Source organism: Trichosurus vulpecula, chromosome 5, assembly GCF_011100635.1.
Source record: "Trichosurus vulpecula isolate mTriVul1 chromosome 5, mTriVul1.pri, whole genome shotgun sequence".
NCBI lineage: Eukaryota > Metazoa > Chordata > Mammalia > Diprotodontia > Phalangeridae > Trichosurus > Trichosurus vulpecula.
In genome coordinates this window covers 139440095-139447308 of record NC_050577.1, presented here as the reverse complement: position 1 = coordinate 139447308, position 7214 = coordinate 139440095, and the positions used below count along the sequence as shown (strand labels likewise).

Genomic DNA, 7214 nt, shown 5'->3' with positions numbered 1-7214 from the left:
TTTTTTCATTAATTTCCTTGATATTCTGGACTTTTTGTTCTTCCAGATGAATTTTGTTATTATTTTATCCAGCTCTGTAAAAGAATTTTTTAGTAGTTTGATTGGAATGGCACTGAATAAGTAAATTAATTTAGGTAAGATTGTCATTTGTATTGTCTTACCTCAACCTAACCACGACCAACTGATGCTTTTCCATTTATTTAGATCTGACTTTATTTATGTGAAAAGTGTTTTGTAATTGTGTTCCTATAGGTCCTGGGTTTGTCTTGGCAAGTAGACTCCCAAATATTTTATAGTGTCTACAGTAACTTTAAATGGAATTTCTCTTTCTATCTCTTGCTGTTGGGCTTTGTTAGTAATATATAGGAATGCCAAGGATTTATGTGGGTTTATTTTATATCCTGCAACTTTGCTAAAGTTATTTATTATTTCAAGTAGTTTTTTACCTGATTCTCTAGGATTCTCTAAGTAAATCATCATATCTGCAAAGAACAATAACTTAGTTTCTTCTTTGCCTATTCTAATTCTTTCAGTTTCTTTTTCTTCTCTTATTGCTAAAGCTAACACTTCTAGTACCAAATTGAATAATAGGGGTGATAGTGGACATCCTGGTTTTACCCCCGATCTTATTGGAAATGCATCTAGATTACCCCCATTACATATAATGCTTGCTGATGGTTTTAAATAGATGCTACTTATGATTTTAAGGAAGACTGTTTATTCCTATGCTTTCTAGTGTTTTTAATAGGAATGAGTGTTGTATTTTGTCAAAAGCTTTTTTCTGCATCTATTGAGATAATCATATGGTTTCTGCTAGTTTTGTTGTTGATATGATCAATTATCTTTATAGTTTTCCTAATATTGAACCAGCCTTGCATTCCTGGAATACATGCTACCTGATCATAGTATATTATTCTTGTGATAATTTGCTGTGGTCTTTTTACTAATATTTTATTTAAAATTTTTGCATCAATATTCATTAGGGAATTGGTCTATAATTTTCTTTCTCTGTTTTAACTCTTCTGGTTTAGGTATTAGTACCATATTTGTGTCATAAAAAGAATTTGGTAGGACTCCTTCACCTATTTTCCCAAATAGTCTCTAAAGTATGGGAATAAATTGTTCTTTAAATGTTTGATAGAATTCACATGTAAATCCATCTGGCCCTGGAGATTTTCTCCTAGGGAATTCTTTGATGGCTTACTCAATTTCTTTTTCTGAGAAGATGTTATTTAGGTATTTTACTTCCTCTTCTGTTAATCTATGCAATTTATGTATTTTTAAATATTCATCCATTTCATTTCCCTAAGATTATCAAATTTATGGGCATACAATTGGGCAAAATAATTCCTAACTATTGTCTTAATCTCCTCTTTTTCGGAGGTAAATTCACCCTTTTCATTTTTAATCCTGGTAATTTGGTTTTCTTCTTTCTTTTTTTAAATCAAATTGACCAAAGGTTAATCAATCTTATTGGCTCAGGACTAGCCCTTGCTGGGTTGGAGCAGGTGGGCGGAGGAGGCTGCAGGGTGTCCAGCCGTTGGGGTGAGTGGACAAGCAGTGCCATGAGTGGCTACAGCAGTGAGGCGCCCTATAGCCTCGAGTACCGGCTCTTCCTCAAAAATACAAATGGAGATTACATATCGCCATTTCACGACATTCCGATTTATGCAGACAAGAATGTGTTCCACGTAGTCATGGAAGTACCTCGATGGACAAATGCGAAAATGGAGATTGCAACAAAGGATCCTCTAAACCCAGTTAAACAAGATGTCAAAAAGGGAAAACTCCACTACATTGCCAATGTCTTCCCTCACAAAGGTTACATCTGAACCTACAGGGCCATCCCTCAGGAAGATCCAGGGCATAAAGACCAGCATACCGGCTGTTGCGGGTACAATGACCCGATTGATGTCTGCGAGATCGGGAGCAAGATATGCTCGAGAGGAGAAGTGATCAGAGTGAAAGTTCTTGGCATATAAGTGATGATTGATGAAGGAGAAACTGATTGGAATGTCATTGGAATCAACATGGATGATCCTGATGCTCCTAGCTATAACGATATTAGTGATGTCAGAAAGCTGAAACCTGGTTATCTAGATGCCACTGTGGAATGGTTTAGAAAGTACAAGGTGCCTGATGGGAAACCAGAAAATGAGTTTGCTTTCAATGCAGAATTTAAAAATAAGGACTTTGCCACTGACATCATTAAAAGCACTCATGATCACTGGAAGGCACTGGTGGCAAAGAAAACAGATGGAGGAAGAATCAACTGCATGAACACGGTAGAGGAGAGTCCCTTCAAGTGCAGCATGGAATCTGCCAAAGCCATTGTAGATACTCTGCCACCACCTTGTGAATCTGCCTGTGTCATTCCCACAGACGTGGACAAGTGGTTTTATTACCAGAGCAACTAATGGCCCTTCAGGAAGACCAGCCAGCATTGCTACATTCCCTTGGTCAGGAAATCCTAGATTCCAAAGTTGTAGCTTTGAAGAGGCAGCTTTTTGAAGCCAAATTCCATGTTAACTAGTTGTGTCTATCCAGAATGTTCCGTCCTCCCACAAGCAGCTTCTCCCTATCCCTGCCTGCATAACAACTCAATGCGTCCCCAGGGCTGGGCTGGAGATAATTGGAAAGCTCTTGGTGGAGAGCTAGATGTGCAGAAGCAAGCTTTGGGTGTATGTGTTTACCATATGGTAGGAAATAAAATTATTTTCCCGTAGCTGAAAAAAAATTTTATTGGCTCAAACTTTCTACTTGACAATAATAATAATAATAACAATCACTCATAGTTGTATAGTGCTATAAGTTTTCCAATGTACTTTCCTCATAGCAGCCCTATGAGATAAATACAGCTATCTAGTTAGAATAATTAGAATTATGGAAGAGCTTATTTTCTAAGCTCAAGCAATCATCAGATCTTCCTTTTTAGTGTTATAATAGGAAGTGATGATGATGATAATGGTGGTCATGGTATTATCTTTCCTCAACAAAATAGCCTGGGTACATTGATCATTACTGATAAAAAATAAGAAATCATATAAATATAATACATTCTAACTTTAGCTAAATGGGCCCTTGTAGTATTAGAACGGATATTTACTTAGAAATTTAAAAAAAAATGTCAAGGATGGAGAATAAGTTGAAATGATTGCCCTGGTAATTTGGCCTTATGTAGTAAGTATCTGCATATACTTACAGATATCAAGTATCTGAGATGTGACTGAGAGTCTGCCAGGATTTATTTACTTTTTTGACTGATACCTTTTTAGACTTTGAAAATACTAGGTAGAAAAATGGGAAGGACATATAGGGGCATGGTTGGTGCTTTCATCAATCCCTCCACTTGAAGTTTGGGACTTTTGAGAAGGCAAGATGTAAAAAGTGAAAGCTAGCTATGCAGATGATGTTGAAAAGTAGTTTGGCTTTCTGGAACATGTTTTAGAGAGACTGAAATGATTCTACAGTGACTGGGAAGACCATGTTTTGCGAAAGATTTACGTGATTGGCCAAGAGGTCAAGTTGAGAGTGAAAGAGAAAAATGTCCAAATGAAATTATAAAACCAAATACTGAGAGTAAGTCCTTGATCTCTGAAATTGTATTCCCTGGTGACAAGTTTTTATCTTTTTACCTCTCCCACTCCCTTACTCTTTCTGAACCTGCCCTCTGACCTTGTCCTTTAGCTCTTATTTATTCTTCCAATACAGTGCCACTTTCTTTTGTGGCCACTTGGTTTCTCTTGAATTCCTGTCGCGCCTAGACTTCTTAGTCATTTAGGTGTAATGCTTACTTCCACCAAAGAATGTCTTGCTCCTTTACCCTTGCACCATTTCTTCCTTGCTAATCTCCAGCCCTAGGTAAACTCAATGGTTCCCTTTCTTCCCCTTGTAACTGGACTCTTGAGTGCTTTTGAAATAATCTTTTTTTAAAAATATATTTAGTTTTCAGCATTGATTTTCACAAGAGTTTGAATTACAAATTTTCTCCCCATTTCTATCCTCCCCCCCACTCCAAGATGGCATATATTCTGGTTGCCCTGTTCCCCAGTCAGCCCTCCCTTCTGTCACCCCACTCCCCTCCCATCCCCTTTTCCCTTACTTTCTTGTAGGGCAAGATAAATTTCTATGCCTCATTGCCTGTGTATATACTTTTCTAGTTGCATGCAAAAACTTTTTTTGTTGTTTTTGAATATCTGTTTTTAAAACTTTGAGTTCCAAATTCTTTCCCCTCTTCCCTTCTCACCCACCCTCCCTAAGAAGTCAAGCAATTCAACATAGGCCACTTGCGTATCATTATGTATAACCCTTCCACAATACTCATGTTGTGAAAGACTAACTATATTTTGCTTCTTCCTAACCTATCCCCCTTTATTGAATTTTGTCCCTTGACTCTGTCCCTTTTTGAAAGTGTTTGTTTTTGATTACCTCCTCCCCCATCTGCCCTCCCTTCTATCATCCCCCCCTTTTTTTAATCTTCTTCCTCCTTCTTTCCTGTTGGGTAAGATACCCAATTGAGTATGTATGGTATTCCCTCCTCAGGTCAAATCTGATGAGAGCAAGATTCACTCATTCCCCCTCACCTGCCTTCTCTTCTCTTTCTAAAGAACTGCTTTTTCTTGCCACTTTTATGTGAGATAATTTACCCCATTCTATCTCTCCCTATCTCCCCCTCTCAATATATTCCCCTCTCATCCCTTAATTTGATTTTATTTCTTTTAGATATCTTCCCTTCATCTTCAACTCACCCTGTGCCCTCTCTCTCTCTCTCTCTCTCTCTCTCTCTCTCTCTCTCTCTCTCTCTCTCTCTCTCCTTTCAGCTACCTAATACTGAGGTCTCATGAAACATACACATCATCTTTCCACGTAGGAATGTAAACAGTTCAACTTTAGTAAGTCCTTTGCAATTTCTTTTTCTTGTTCTTTTTCTTGATTACCTTTTCATGCTTCTCTTGATTCTTTCGTTTGAAAGTCAAATTTTCTATTCAGCTCTGGTCTTTTCACTGAGAAAGCTTGAAAGTCCTCTATTTTATTGAAAGTCTATATTTTGCCTTGGAGCATGATACTCAGTTTTGCTGGGTAGGTGATTCTTGGTTTTAATCCTAGCTCCATTGACCTCCAGAATATCATATTCCAAGCCCTTCGATCTCTTAATGTAGAAGTTGCTAGATCTTGGGTTATTCTGATTGGGTTTCCACAATACTCATATTGTTTCTTTCTGGCTGCTTGCAGTATTTTCTCCTTGATCTGGGAGCTCTGGAATTTGGCAACAATATTCCTAGGAGATTTCTTTTTGGGATCTATTTGAGGAGGCAATCTATGGATTTTTTCAATTTCTATTTTGCCCTGTGGCTCTAGAATATCAGGGCAGTTCTCCTTGATGATTTCTTGAAAGATGATATCTAGGCTCTTTTTTTGATCATGGCTTTCAGGTAGTCCAATAATTTTTAAATTATCTCTCCTGGATCTATTTTCCAGGTCACTGGTTTTTCCAATGAGATATTTCACATTGTCTTCCATTTTTTCATTCTTTTGGTTCTGTTTTATAATATCCTGATTTCTCATAAAGTCACTAGCTTCCACTTGCTCCAATCCAATTTTTAAAGTAGTATTTTCTTCAGTGGTCTTTTGGACCTCCTTTTGCATTTGGCTAATTCTGCCTTTCAAGGCATTCTTCTCCTCATTGGCTTTTTGGAGCTCTTGTGCCATTTGAGTTAGTTTGTTTTTTAAGGTGTTGTTTTCTTCAGTGTATTTTTCAGTATTTTTTGGGTCTCCTTTAACAAGTCATTGACTTGTTTTTCATGGTTTTCTCGCATCCTTCTCATTTCTCTTCCCAATTTTTCCTCTACCTCTCTAACTTGCTTTTCCAATTCCTTTTTGAGCTTTTCCATGGCCTGAGACCAGTTCGTGTTTTTCTTGGAGGCTTTTGTTGTAGGCTCTTTGACTTTGTTGATTTCTTCTGGCTGTATGTTTTGGTCTTCTTTGTCACCAAAGAAAGATTCCAGAGTCTGAGACTGAATCTGGGTGCGTTTTCGCTGCCTGGCCATATTCCCAGCCAACTTACTTGACCCTTGAGTTTTTCAGTGAGGTATGACTGCTTGTAGAGTACAGAGTTCTATGTTCCAAGCTTGGGGGGATGTGCCAGCTCTGCCACACCAGCCCTCCTCCTTCCCCAGGAACCTCCAACCTGGACTGGACTTAGATCTTCAGCAGGCTCTGCACTCCTGCTCTGATCCACCACTTAATTCCTTCCACCAGGTGGGCCTGGGGCCAGAAGCAACTGCAGCTGTAGTTCTGTAGCTGCCCCACCTCCACTGCCCCTGGGGCAGTGACTGAACCGCAAACTCCCTGTCTCCAGCAGCTTTTCCCACTAACCTTCTTTGTTGTCTTTGGTGTTTGTGGGTTGAGAAGTCTGGTAACTGCCACAGCTCACTGGTTCAGGGCACTAGGGCATGCTCCACCCGTCTCCTGGTCTGGTTGGTCCACGCTGCCCATGCTGGTCTCTGCTTTGTTCCGCTCCACTCCCAGCTCTGTGCGGGATAGACCTTACCCAGAGACCATCCAGGCTGTCCTGGGCTGGAGCCCTGCTTCCCTCTGATATTTTGTGGGTTCTGCAGTTCTAGAATTGGTTCAGAGCCATTGTTTATAGGTTTTGGAGGGACTTGGCGTGGAGCTCACACTAGTCCCTGCTTTCCAGCCGCCATCTTGGCTCTGCCCCGTCTCTCGCTTTTGAAACAATCAATAAAGCTATGTGCATTTTCAGCTTTATAGAAGCTTCATGACTTCAACTAGACCCTCATCTCTGCTTAGCATCTTTCATATGTTATCAACTCAGTGTAAAAACCTGCATAATACCCATTCTAAACCTCCTCTTTTTTTAATCCTAATCTCATTTCCACATTCTCAACAGATGACTTGGCTTTATTTTGCTGAGAAAATAAAGGCCTGTCTCCTGGGAGCTCCCTCAAATTACCTCTTTCTCATGTTAAAACTTATTCACATCTTCTTATTTCCTTCTGTTTCAAAGGAAGAAGTGGCTTTACTTCTAACCCACCCTATTCAGTCTCTCTATCTCCACTGGCTCTTTAACACTGTCTCTACAAATATGCTTATTTTTTGACTATACCAAGAAAAAAATTTCTAACTAGTCACATGAGGTAACAATCCAACTTTTCATTCCCAAATCTGATGATTGATTAATTAGCCTATATTCA

At 39.1% G+C, this 7214-nt stretch overlaps 1 pseudogene; it reads left to right on the top strand.

Annotated features, from left to right (window-relative positions):
• The first annotated feature begins 1565 nt into the window (after positions 1 to 1565).
• On the top strand, positions 1566 to 2474 carry LOC118851478 (annotated as a pseudogene).
• The last annotated feature ends 4740 nt before the right edge of the window (positions 2475 to 7214 follow it).